At 41.9% G+C, this 14,666-nt stretch overlaps 1 long non-coding RNA gene across 1 annotated transcript in view; it reads right to left on the bottom strand.

Moving 5' to 3' along the window:
• LOC149126866 (uncharacterized) overlaps window positions 1-13,752 on the bottom strand; it is a 42,917-nt gene extending 29,165 nt beyond the window's left edge. The window contains exons 1-2 of the long non-coding RNA XR_016234431.1: window positions 13,646-13,752; window positions 12,558-12,715 (exon numbers count right to left, since the gene is read on the bottom strand). This is a non-coding gene — a long non-coding RNA (uncharacterized LOC149126866). The remainder of the gene's footprint in view (window positions 1-12,557; window positions 12,716-13,645) is intronic.
• Window positions 13,753-14,666: the final 914 nt, after the last annotated feature.

Here is a 14,666-nt window from a genome sequence, read left to right as displayed (position 1 = left end):
TCAAGAAACTCCAAAACAATAAAACAAACAATACAGTGAAGAAATCTGACATGACATGAACAGGCAGTTTTCAAAGCATGAAATACAAATGATCAACAGCCACATGAACAATTCCTCAGGATCACCAGCCAACAGGAAAATGCAAATAAGAATCACAATGAGGTTTCACATCACCCCAGTTAAAATGTGTACAATCCAAAAAAAAATAATGCTGGCAAAGATGTGGGGGGAACAGGTACCCTAATACTCTACTGGTGGGAATGTAAACTCAACGATTATTATTGAACACAGTATGAAAATTCCTAGGAAATATGAAAATATATGAAATGTATGACCCAGCCATTCCACTCCTGGTAACTGACCAAATGAAATTGGTACATGAAACACATTTCTAATGCCATGTTTATTATAGCTGAATTCACAATAGCTAAGCTATGGAATACATTCAGATGAGGCAGATGATTCAGGTGATGACTGCATAAAGCAAATGTGGCATATATGCACTACAGAACACTACACAGATAGAAAAAGTGTTGGAATTTTGTCTTTTCTAAAAAAGTCAATGCAACTGGAAACCATTACGTGCGTTGAAATAATCCAGTTTCTGAAACACAAATATCATATGTTTTCTTTTATATGTAGTAAGTTAGAGTGCAAAAGTCTATTGAAATGAAATGGTCATCTTGTGACTGCACTGCTGTTTTTAGCCTTTGTTTGTACTGCTGTGGACCTCTGGTCTTTCTGCTTTTTACTTGTTGACTATTATGGTTCGTGGTGCACTAGCCTGTGATTGCATACTGAAATTCTGTTTTTATAAAAATTAAAGGAAAAAAGATGAAAGAGGAGGGTTGCAGGAGGAGAGAAGGGGGATGGAACTATGGTTGCCAGAACTGTACCTACAAACACATGAAATCTGATATTTTGTTAATAAAAATTTTTAAAAAAATTAAAGACTACTACTGAGTCTCTTGAAAGAAAATACATGAAGGGGCTGATTGGATTACATGAATGATCAATTTTCATGTTGCCTGCCAAAAGACAAAGTTAGAAAATCTTATGTAGATTCAATGTGAAGGGATGGAAAAAAAGCTACCTTCATATGTCCTAAGTTCAAACAACACAGGTGGTTTTATCTTTAACAAAATAGAAAATCATGATTGTACTTTAAATAAAAGATAGTAGAAAGTTATTTAGAATGTTACTGAACCACGATAAAGATGCAATTCATCGAGAAAACCCTGGGGCGGAGCCAAGATGGCAGAATAGTGAGGGCGCGCACCGATAGTCCGGGAAAATTTAGTTTAATAAAAGGGGAGTTACGGTAGCCTCAGAAAAAAGAACCAGCAAAATATTGCAGAGGAAACTCTTCTGGATCCAGTGGTCGTGAATCGGAGGACCTACTGGGAGAACAAGGTCGCCCACCGCGCGAAAGCCCAGCTGCGGGACCAAGCCGCGGGACCAAGCCGCGGAAGCCGAGCCGCGGGACCCAGCTACGCAAGCTGCAGGGTCTGCGCGCAAGTGCTCGAAGGGGAGTGCGTGCCACACAGACAACAGCGGAGAGACTTGGGACGTCCAGGGCTCCGAGTCCACACATCGGTGCTGGAAGGGGAGCAGACCTGCGTGGAGAGCGTGGGAGCCCACAGTTCGGGACACCAGCGGCAGACTCAACACACCAGCGCTGGAACGCGAGGTGAGCCGAACCTCAATAACCCGAGACACTGGCAGGCAAGCAGAGAGAGGAGACTAGAGGGAACGACCCCCCCGGGGGGGGGACTTCACCAAGCTAACTGGAAGAGAGAGAGAGGAAAAAAGAAAAAGGTGACTGGTATGGACACGGGTTTCTCTCTCTCCGCTCACCTCTCAAGGGCGAGCAAGACAAAGAGCAGGCGCCATCTTGGACATACATCATAAGCAGAGCGACCTCAGGTCTGCACCGGCCCTGAGCCTAACAGAAAAACCTGACTCTGGGCGGGGCGAATTAACAGGAGATTAGGACCTAGTAAATTTGTGGTGCTACTGAACTGAGACTGTGAAAAAAGAGACGGTGGGGGAGAGAACTCACGGAATTCACGTGAGCACTCTCCAGAGACGCTACAATTCCGTAACTTTGGCAACCCAGTGGGAGACTGAAGGAGAATTTGAGCCCACTCCAAGGGCCGAACAGATTCCCTGTGTGGTCCTTGGGAAAGAGCTTCCGATCTCTGGCTCCTGTGGGTATATCATTTGCCTGCTAACTACCTCCAACTTCGTCCAGCTGTGCAGAATAACTTCCCTTTTGAATCAAAAAAAAAGAGAGAGAGAGGTTTACCATGCCTAACCTGGGAGTGTCACCTTTGGCACACCAAAGAGAGCTCTCAGGCCACACCCATCTCAAGCCCTAAGGCTCCATCAAAAACAGATAGTCCACTTAATCTAGAGTCATAGTATAACAAGAAAAAGCACCACAGTGAAGAAACCAAATATCTCCAATATGACAAATAACAAACGCAAAAACCAAGGTAATAAAAACAAGGAAGTCACCATGAAGCCCTCAACTGAAAAAGACACCCCAATTCAAGATTATGAGGATGATGACATAGAAGAAATGCAAGAAGCAGATCTCAAAAAATTGATAAGAACATTAAGAAGTTCTCAAAAACAAATTCTTGAACTACAGAAATCCTTAATGGACAAGATAGAAAATCTCTCTCGTGAAAATGAAATATTAAGGAGGAATCAAAATGAAATGAAACAACTAGTACAACAGGAAACTGGGATAGTGACTGAAGTGAAGAATTCAATAGATCAAATGAAAAACACAATAGAGAGCCTTACAAACAGAATGGGTGAAGCAGAAGAGAGAATATCGGACTTAGAAGACAGAGAACAGGAAAGGATACAGTCAAACCAAAGAAAAGACGAGGAAATTAGAAATCTAAAACATATTGTCGGGAATCTTCAGGATACTATTAAAAAACCCAACATTCGGGTTCTAGGAGTTCCTGAAGGCATGGAGAGGGAGAAAGGATTAGAAGGCCTTTTTAGTGAGATATTAGCACAAAATTTCCCAGGTTTGGAGAAGGACAGAGAAATCCTGGTACAGGAAGCTCACAGAACCCCTAATAAACACGACCAAAAGAGATCCTCACCACGACACGTTGTAATTAAACTCTCCACAGTGAAACATAAAGAAAAGATCCTAAAATGTGCAAGAGAGAAACGTCAGATTACTCTCAGAGGATCTCCAATCAGACTCACAGCTGACTTCTCATCAGAAACTCTACAAGCTAGGAGGGAATGGAGAGATATAGACCAGGTACTAAGAGAGAACAACTGCCATCCCAGAATATTATATCCTGCAAAGCTCTCATTTGTGAATGAAGGTGAAATAAAGACTTTTCATAACAAACAGAAATTGAAAGAATTTGTTGCCACTCATCCAGCCCTGCAAAAGATGCTTAAAGATGTGTTACACACAGAAACAAAGAAACACGGTCATCAATATGAAAGAAGGTAAAGGAAGGAAACCAAGGAAGGAAAGCTCACAGCAAAAGATCACAGGGAATTCAAAGCATATATTAGATCTTATCTTTGGCAAATGGCAGGGCAAAGTTACCACTTATCATTAGTCACATTGAACGTGAATGGCCTGAACTGTCCAGTTAAAAAGACACCGATTGGCTGATTGGGTTAAGGAACAAAACCCATCTATTTGCTGCTTACAAGAAACACATCTTTCCAACAAAGATCCATACAGACTGAAAGTGAAAGGCTGGAAAAAGATATAATACCATGCCAACAGAAATGAAAAAAGAGCAGGCGTAGCCATCTTAATATCAGACACCATAAACTTTACCACAAAAACCGTTAAGAGAGACAAAGAGGGACACTACATAATGATTAAGGGATCAATTCAACAGGAAGATGTAACTATTATTAATGAATATGCACCTAATTACAGGGCACCGGTTTATCTAAAAGATTTGTTAACGGACTTAAAGGGAGACTTAGACCCCAATACAATAGTACTGGGGGACTTCAATACTCCACTCTCAGAAATAGACAGATCAATAGGACAGAAGATCAACAAGGATACAGTAGATTTAAATGACACTATAGCCCAAATGGATCTAACAGATATATACAGAACTTTCAATCCTACAGCTAAAGATTTTACATTCTTCTCAGCAGTACATGGAACCTTCTCTAGGATTGACCACATACTAGGCCATAAAGCAAGTCTCAGCAAATTTAAAAGAATTAGAATCATACCATGCAGCTTCTCAGACCATAAAGGAATGAAGTTGGAAATTAGCAACTCAGGAATCCCTAGAGCATATGCAAACACATGGAGATTGAACAACATGCTCCTGAATGAACAATGGGTCATAGAAGAAATCAAAAGAGAAATCAAAAACTTTCTAGAAGTAAATGAGGATAACAGCACAACATATCAAAACTTATGGGATACAGCAAAAGCAGTGTTAAGAGGAAACTTTATAGCAATAGGTGCCTACATCAAGAAATTGGAAAGGCACCAAATAGATGAGCTTTCAATTCACCTCAAGGATCTAGAAAACCTACAGCAAACCAGACCCAAATCTAGTAGGAGAAGAGAAATAATTAAAATCAGAGAAGAAATCAACAGGATTGAATCAAGAAAAACATTCCAAAAAATCAGCCTAACGAGGAGCTGGTTTTTTGAAAAAATAAACAAAATTGACACCCCATTAGCCCAACTAACTAAAAAAAGAAAAGACCCAAATCAATAAAATCAGAGATGAAAAAGGAAACATAACAACAGACACCACAGAAATAAAAAGAATCATCAGAAATTACTACAAGGACTTGTATGCCAGCAAACAGGGAAACCTATCAGAAATGGATAGATTCCTGGACACATGCAACCTACTTAAATTGAACCAGGAAGACATCGAAAACCTAAACAGACTCATAACTGAGACAGAAATTGAAACAGTAATAAAGGCCCTCCCTACAAAGAAAAGCCCAGGACCAGATGGATTCACTGCTGAATTCTACCAGACATTTAAAGAAGAACTAACTCCAATTCTTCTCAAACTATTCAGAACAATCGAAGAAGAGGGAATCCTCCCAAATTCTTTCTATGAAGCCAGCATCACCTTAATTCCTAAGCCAGAAAAAGATGCAGCACTGAAAGAGAATTACAGACCAATATCCCTGATGAACATAGATGCAAAAATCCTCAATAAAATTCTTGCCAATAGAATGCAACAACACATCAGAAAGATCATCCACCCAGACCAAGTGGGATTTATCCCTGGTATGCAGGGATGGTTTAATGTGCGCAAGACAATCAATGTGATACACCACATTAACAGACTGCAGAAGAAAAACCATATGATTATCTCAATAGATGCAGAGAAAGCATTTGATAAAATACAACACCCGTTCATGATGAAACTCTAAGCAAACTGGGTTTGGAAGGAACATTCCTCAATACAATCAAAGCAATCTATGAAAAACCCACAGCCAACATCCTATTGAATGGGGAAAAGTTGGAAGCAATTCCACTGAGATCTGGTACCAGGCAGGGATGCCCACTCTCACCACTGCTATTCAATATAGTTCTGGAGGTTCTAGCCAGAGCTATTAGGCAAGAAAAAGAAATTAAAGGGATACAAATTGGGAAGGAAGAACTCAAACTATCCCTCTTTGCAGATGACATGATTCTTTATTTAGGGGACCCAAAGAACTCTACTAAGAGACTATTGGAACTCATAGAAGATTTTGGCAAAGTAGCAGGGTATAAAATCAATGCACAAAAATCAACAGCCTTTGTATACACAGATAATGCCATGGCTGAGGAAGAACTTCTAAGATCAATCCCATTCACAATAGCTACAAAAACAATCAAACACCTTGGAATAAACTTAACCAAGGACGTTAAAGATCTCTATGATGAAAATTACAAAAATAGAAAAGGATACCAAGAAATGGAAAAAATCTTCCATGCTCATGGATTGGAAGAATCAATATCATCAAAATGTCCATTCTCCCAAAAGCAATTTATAAATTCAATGCAATACCAATCAAGATACCGAAGACCTTCTTCTCAGATCTGGAAAAATTGGTGCTGAAATTTATCTGGAGGCACAAGAGACCTCGAATAGCTAAAGCAATCTTGTACAACAAAAACAAAGCCGGAGGCATCACAATACCAGATTTCAGGACATACTACAGGGCAGTTGTAATCAAAACAGCATGGTACTGGTACAGAAACAGATGGATAGACCAATGGAACAGAATTGAAACACCAGAAATCAACCCAAACATCTACAGCCAACTTATATTTGATCAAGGATCTAAACCTAATTCCTGGAGCAAGGACAGTCTATTCAATAAATGGTGCTGGGAAAACTGGATTTCCACGTGCAGAAGCATGAAGCAAGACCCCTACCTTACACCTTACACAAAAATCCACTCAACATGGATTAAAGACCTAAATCTACGACCTGACACCATCAAGTTACTAGAGAACATTGGAGAAACTCTTCAAGATATTGGCACAGGCAAAGAGTTTCTGGAAAAGACCCGGGAGGCACAGGCAGTCAAAGCCAAAATTAACTATTGGGATTGCCTCAAATTGAGAAGTTTCTGTACTGCAAAAGAAATAGTCAGGAGAGTGAAGAGACAACCGACAGGATGGGAAAAAATATTTGCAAACTATGCAACAGATAAAGGGTTAATAACCAGAATCTACAAAGAGATCAAGAAACTCCACAAAAACAAAACCAACAACCCAATTAAGAGATGGGCCAAGGACCTCAATAGACATTTTTCAAAAGAGGAAATCCAAATGGCCAACAGGCACATGAAAAAATGTTCAAGGTCACTAGCAATCAGGGAAATGCAAATCAAAACCACAATGAGGTTCCACCTCACCCCGGTTAGAATGGCTCACATACAGAAATCTACCAACAACAGATGCTGGCGAGGATGTGGGGAAAAAGGGACACTAACCCACTGTTGGTGGGAATGCAAGCTGGTCAAGCCACTATAGAAGTCAGTCTGGAGATCCCTCAGAAACCTGAAGATAACCCTACCGTTCGACCCAGCCATCCCACTCCTTGGAATTTACACAAAGGAATTTAAATTGGCAAACAAAAAAGCGGTCTGCAGCCTAATGTTTATTGCAGCTCAATTCACAATAGCTAAGACCTGGAACCAACCTAAATGCCCATCAACGGTAGACTGGATAAAGAAATTATGGGATATGTACTCTTTAGAATACTATACCGCAGTAAGAAACAACGAAATCCAGTCATTTGCAACAAAATGGAGGAATCTGGAACACATCATGCTGAGTGAAGTAAGCCTGTCCCAAAGGGACAAATACCATATGTTCGCCCTGATCGGTGACAACTGACTGAACACCAAAAAGGAAACCTCCTGAAGTGAAATGGACACTATGGGAAATGGTGACTTGATCAGCATAGCCCTGACTGTTAATGAACAACTTAATACATTATCCCTCTTAGTAGTTTTTTTGTCTGTTCTACTTAATATGACTGGTTTAATTCTGTAATTAATACACAGTTATTCTTAAGTGTTGAAATTTAACTGAAATGTGATCCCTGTTAAACATAAGAGTAGGAATAAGAGAGGGAAGAGATATATAATTTGGGACATGCTCAAGCTGACTTGCCCCAAATGGTAGAGTTAGAAACATACCAGGGGACTCCAATTTAATCCCATCAAGGTGGCATGTACCAATGCCATCTCACTATTCCAAGTGATCAATTTCAGTTCACAATTGATCATAATGAAAGGACTAAGAGTCAAAGGGAGCACATAAACGAGTCTAGTACCTGCTAAAACTAACCGATAGAATAAATAAAGGGGAGGGTGATCCAACATGGGAAGCGAGATACTCAGCAGACTCATAGAATGGCAGATGTCCTAAACAGCACTCTGGCCTCAGAATCAGCCCTAAAGGCATTCCGATCTGGCTGAAAAGCCCATGAGAGTATTTCAGGCATGGAAAGCCAAGACACTCTGGCAAAAAGATCTCTGTGAGTGAGATCCCAGTGGAAAGAACAGGTCTTCAAAGAAGGAGGTACCTTTCTCTGAAGGGAGGAGAGAACCTCCACTTTGACTATGACCTTGTCTAAACAAGATAAGAATCGGAGAACTCAGAGGGCTTCCATAGCCTTGGGAACTCATGACTGGAGCATAGGGAGATTACTGATGCCATAGACAGGAATGTCAATTGGTAAAGTCAACAACAGGAGTCACTGTGCACTTACTCCTCATGTAGGATCTCTGTCCTTAATGTGCTGTGCATTGAGATTTAATGCTATAACGAGTACTCAAACAGTATATTTCACTTTGTGTTTCTATGGGGGTGCAAACTGTTGAAATCTTTACTTAATGCATACTAAACTGATCCTCTGTTAAAAAAAAAAATATCAACTCCCAACTTGACTCTCACTGGGATTAAACATGACAATAGGTCTGATCTGATTTCATCATCATTTAAAAAAAATCATCTATTATTCCTCACTTTATGTTTCTGTGTGGGAGCAAACTGTTGAAATCCTTACTTAATGTATACTAAGCTGATCTTCTGTATATTAAGATAATCGAAAATGAAAAAAAAAAAAAACAAATAACGTGTCTCGGGGCCAGTGCTGTGGCATAGTGAGTAAAGGCAAACCCTGCAGTGCTGGTATCCCATAGGGGCACCGGTTTGAGAGCCAGCTGTTCCTCTTCTGATCCATCTCTCTGCTATGTCCTGAAAAAACAGAAGATGGCCCAAGTCCTTGGGCCCCTGCACCCACATGGGAGACCTGGAAGAAGCTCCGGGCTCCTGGCTCCTGATTGGCTCAGCTCCAGCCATTGCAGCCAACTAGAGAGTGGACCAGCAGATGTAAGAGCTCGCTCCCTCTCTGCCTCTCTCTCTGTGTGTAACTCAAGTAAATAAATTTTTAAAAAAGTCTCTCATTTGTACATGTTTTTAAAAGGACAGAGATGTCCCTGGCACTACAGATGCTGTGGTTAATAAAACAGGGCTCCTCTTTTGCATGAGCTTAGACTAGTGGTGAGTAACTTTAGAGATGTACATTTTGTTAGAATTTGAAAGGCAAAGTAACAGGGAGAGAAGACAGGGAAAGAGCTTGAGAGACAGACATCTTCTATCCTCTGGTAAATTGTCCAAATGGCCACTGCAGCAGTGGTTGGGCCGGGCCACAGCCAGGACATGGAGCTCCATCTGGGTCTCACGCATGCACCCAAGGAATGGGACAATTTTCTGCTTTCTTGCCAGGCATTATACAAGGGAGCTAGATAGGAAGTGGGGTTACAGGTACTAAAATTCATGATCTATGGGTGCAGACTCTGCTCAGACTGCTGCTCCACTACACAGAACCCTAGCTATGATTGTGTTAAATGCTTGATAGAGCAAGTGAATTCTAATCCCATTAAGTCTGAAGTGCTGAGACATGTCTACATAATCAGAGGTGGAATGAGGTAAAGGGGACCAGGGCATTGTTTTAGGAGAAAAAATGAGAACTCAAGGGCAGGAAGGTAAGGGATCAAAGCCAGAACAAGGCAAGCAGGGAGAAAGAAATACTGATGTTTGGAAGCACTGGATGACAGGATGTTTGTCTAATGACGAGTGTGCTCACAGGAGGTCAGGAACATGCATCTCAGTGAGGCACACTGCAGGGTCCTGCATCTACTTGCAGAAGAAGCTAGGCCACAGCTTCTCTTTCCTGTAAGTGCAGGAATAGAGTTTGCAACTGGCAGACAAGAAAGCAAAAGTGACGGGGTGGGCAGGGTCATACAGCTAAGCTCCTGTCAGATCACAAAGACTAGAAAGGATGGCTTCAGGTGCCTGGGCCCAGCCCTGTCCCGTCTTCCTTAGACCCATCTGCTTTGGTCCTGGGACCAATGGGAGAGTATGAATGGAAGCAGGTCTTCTTTGCTGAGCTTGATGCCCAGAGATGACCTGCCAGGCCTTACACCAGGTGTCCAAGCCATATCTTGGGGAGCCTTGGAGTGGCATACAAGAGCCCCTGCAGCCGTGGGAAGATCTCCATTGCCATGGGCCCCAGGAATTGTGCCCATGACACATCAGAGTACAGGACCTTGGAAATATTTCATGGTAGTATGTGAACAAATCCTGTCACTGTGCCTTGGGCCAACTCTTACTAAGGCCTTGCATAGCCCTTTAACCCTGTGGGGAATGCCAAGGATCCCACAGCACCTCAGGGATTCCAGCATGGAGGCAGCACTGAGGAGAGCAGGGAGTGAAATGTGCACTGAGTTTGCAGCAGGTCCATGTTAGCACCATCAAGAGGAGGACGGAGCAGCTGCCACCAAGCCAAGGGTGGTGGCAGGGATGCAGCAGAGGAGTTTAGCACAGCTTCCTGCCACTCAGATGCCAAAGGCTGCTGGCCAGAAAGCAGCGGCAGCTGTGCTGGAAGTGGTGCGGTGGAATCACTGTTCTCCACCCTGCACTGGGGCTCGGCCATGGCGATGTCCTCTGCTGCCTTGAGCAGCATGGAGGAGGAAAAGGAGAGGCTGGAACACTAGCACTTCTGGAGATCACGAATTCTTTCGGCCACTATGGCCCCAGAATGTAAGAGTTGGCACATTGAATAGAAAGAGAATTTTGATAACTTCCAGCTAATCAGCAGAAATTGCTTCCTCAATATCTTAACTTGGACAAGATCTCAAACTGCATTTCTCCTAATCAAGGCATGCTAATGACCATTGTGAATGACTACATACTTATTTTAAGAAATAAAGGATATGGAGAATATGGAAAGATCTCACCAGCATCTACATTTGACATGAGTAAGTGAAAATCCAAGTGAAACACTTTGTGAGACTATAGTGAAACTGGCGAAGCAGGATGGGATTTCTGCTACCAGCCAATCATTATAAAAATGTTTTTTAAATTTTCAAAGATATGGGATCCTTCAAAAACAAATATTCTGGTATGTGGTGCTGAGCTAGGAAGATTGGCCTGGAAAATATCTATGCTCAGTTATGGTTGTCAAAGAAAGAATGGAGACTTTTGTGATTTTTCCCTAGGTTTATAGTAAATAGATGCTTTGAAATTAATAAATATAACCTTTATCCCTGGCCCTTAGTTTCCTCAAATGTTCTATAAAGGAAGCACATGATCTGCCTGCATCTTGACAGTCATCATTTTTCCAGAGAAAAATTTCAGAAGAAGTTGGCAAAGGCACAGCTTGTGTATGTGGAAGGGATTGAGGCTGTCATTGAGAACTCCTGAAAATGGTACCCGAGCCAACTCTCATAGGCAGTGAAACAAATGTGCTATGTAGAAGACACCCAGGACCAGTGCTGATTCAAACAGAAGTTGAGGCAGAAGTCCTATGAAGCAAAGATCAAACAGTAGTGCAGAAACCTCCATTTGTGTCCATTTCCCAATCTGGATACCTTGGAGAACCATGCATAAAGTTCTAAAACACTATCCAGAACATTCTGATATCAGTTATCTAAGACATTAAGGGAGGGAGTGTGCCCTCTTTGTAGAACTTTCTGCCCTGTTGTTCTAGTTAAGCCTCACCAGGAAGAGCAACTTCCTTCACAAGCTCTGGCTGTTCAGATGTTAGACCATGCCAGAAATACCCACAGAGACATGTCAAGAATGAGGCTAGAGCTCTCTGCTGTGGCCTGGGAGTACAGTGGAGGATGGCCCAAGTGCTTGGGTCCCTGCACCCACATGGGAGACCAGGAGGAAGTACCCGGCTCCTGGCTTCGGATTGGCACAGCGCTGGCCATAGCAGCCAACAGGGGAGTGAACCTACGGAAGGAAGACCTTTGTCTCTCTCTCACTGTCTATAACTCTCTCTCTCTGCCTCTCTCTCTCTCTCACTAACTCTGCATAGCAAAAAGAAGAAAAAGAAAGAAGAAGAAGAATGAGGCTAGCCCAAATGTTTGAGCACTCAGTGGCCCAGTCCAGTCATTACATAAAGTTAACTATCATAATATGATCACACAGAAAATAAAAGCAATATTAAGGCAAGGCTTTGGCATTCATAACCATAATCCTTGATATGCACAGGCAGGCAGGAAGAAGGAGAAGGGCTGCAAGGGGAGAAGAGGTAAAGAAGGGAAGCCAAGCAAAGGGGTCTACTGGAAGGCAGAAAAATGATCAGACTGAAAAGGCAAATAACCAAAGACAAAACAATGCCATAGGGGTGAGCAGAGGAGTAAAACTCTGGAGTGAGAGAGCTGTTACCTGAAGCCTCAGCCCTCAAATTTAGCTCAATCCCTCACCCTTCACCCCATGGTGACCAAAAATATTAGTGGGCCAACCAGGGACAATTTTTCCCAAATTCAGGAAGAAGCTAATAGACCAGACACAGGCAGCCATTTCCAAACATCTCTCATGGGGGCAAAATGCTGTTCATTCACAGGCTTTTCCTCAGTACCCACGGCAGGGAAACGGGTCTCATTCCAAGGCGTCTCTGGAATTCAGTGTCACATAGGAAACCACAGGCAAGTAACAAAGGCAAAGACATGCTTTGTTATCTCACTTAGAACACGCACACACTTACTGTGGATGGCCGTGCATTTGTTGACTGATGCTTCTTAAAACTCCTCTGTATGAGAAACAGCCTCACCCATCCAGTCATGCGATGGATTCAGGAAGTGCACCCAAATAGAGACTTGATTAACAATCTTGTAAGATTTCCAGCTTGGTAGGTCAGCACACCTGGGGTGGGTAGAGCAAACTATTTATTTCCTAGCATGGAGATCCCTTCCCTGGTTCCTCAAGGCTGAGAAGGACTGGGGTTAGAATCTTCCCTGCATTTGCTTCACCTGTTTTTGCCGCTATACTCCTGTTTAACTTGTTTGCCTAAAAGCATTCAGGTGCATGTAACCAAGCAGTCTGACTTTAAAAATGAATCAAATTTGTTTTCAGTGATTTCTTAAAAAAGATGTACTTATTTGAATGGCAAAAATCATACAAACAAATACAGAGCATTCACATCTAAAATACTCAAAAAAAGTCAGTTCCAGGCCAGGCTAAAGTTTGGACTAGGTGTAAATCTGCCACGTTTGTGGCAGAGACTCAAGCTCTTTTTTTTTTTTAGTTTTCTTTTCTTTCTTTTTTTTTTTTTTTAGAGACACAGGGGGAGAAAGGTCTTCCTTCCGTTGGTTCACCCCCCAAATGGCCACTACAGCTGGCATGCTGCGCCGATCCGAAGCCAGGATTCAGGTGCTTCCTCCTGGTCTCCCATGCGGGTGCAGGGCCCAAGCACTTGGGCCATCCTCCACTGCCCTCCTGGGCCACAGCAGAGAGCTGGACTGGAAGAGGAGCAACTGGGACAGAATCCAGCACCCCAACTGGGACTAGAATCCAGGTTGCCAGCGCCACAGGTGGAGGATTAGCCTAGTGAGCCGCGGCGTGGGCCAGATCCAAGTTCTTAAGCCATCACATGCTGTTGTCTATGCTCAAGGTTTTCTATCTTTGATCTAAACCTTCTATGTGTACTGCTCTCTGGCCAAGGTCCTATTGGCCTCCAAGGTTTCCACCAGAGGTCAAGTGCCTAAGCCAAAACCTCTGCCTTCCATGTTTGTGACCCCAATTTTTCACTATCTCAGCTCACTATACCTCCCCCACCCACCCAGGAATTCGTACTTTATCTCAGAACCAGGCCTGGCCCAAAGTCTACTCTCTCTGTGTTATCAGTTTGGGAATGATTGTCTCCATGCTTTTGCTCTCCAGCCCTCGTCCTCCAACTGGTCTTTTGTCCCTCTCTTGTTCCAGTTTTACCATAAGAATAGCAAGGGAGTGGTAATCCCATCCTTTTGGGCTCCCTGCTTATTGAGAAATAAATTAGGTATCCCACCCTTCTGATGGCTCTTTTGTTTCATCATGAGCAAGCCAGACAGGAAAATTAGGTTTGGTGCACTGACCTCTGGCCCACTGTCACCTTTGGGAATTGTCTTCATGCAGTCCCACGTGGCTGATTATGATGTCATGAGTCTAAGGTATTCTTAGGAAAAAGGCAACTGTAACTAGACATTGAGTTTGAAGGAATTTCTCTTTAAATCTAGCAAGATCACTACCTTTAAAAATATTGCTTTATAACCTGTTGAACTTATTTTGCAATTTATTTTAACAGGTTTCCGGGTAATCAGTACTCAATGAAACAGCAATGCGTAATTAGTACTTGTTTTAGATGAATGCAATTTTAATTTTAATCAAATTCAGATAGATATATAATATAATATCAGCATCTTAAGTCATTTAGGTGTAACTGCTAATTTAAATTGGGTAAAGGCAAAAGAAATAAATGCATCTAAATGTAAACTTTTGTATACTCAGCATTTTATATTCTATAAAAAAATTTGGGTTAGTTTATAAACTGTCCATGAAAATAGTTTAACATTGCTTAGAGTAATTCAGGCTGAAATTTGATTTGTTACCTTATTTAAAAATGTCTTAATTTGGAGATTTTTAACAGATATTTTAAAATGTAAATCAAGGACATTGGCAGATGGAAAACATCACAAGTATACTAACCAATTCTCTTTGACATAAAATTAGAATCTGATCCTCTGTTAAAGCAATGTGTTAAAGTAATCTATTATGTTCTCTTGATGTCTGTTAAATTCTTTTGTTTTTTAGTGAGCATAAATTTCCAAAGTACAGCTTA

The sequence above is a fragment of the Oryctolagus cuniculus genome, chromosome 5, assembly GCF_051225735.1.
Source record: "Oryctolagus cuniculus isolate XC-2025 breed Fujian yellow rabbit chromosome 5, ASM5122573v1, whole genome shotgun sequence".
Taxonomy (NCBI): Eukaryota; Metazoa; Chordata; class Mammalia; order Lagomorpha; family Leporidae; genus Oryctolagus; species Oryctolagus cuniculus.
This window is presented reverse-complemented; position numbering and strand designations above follow the sequence as displayed.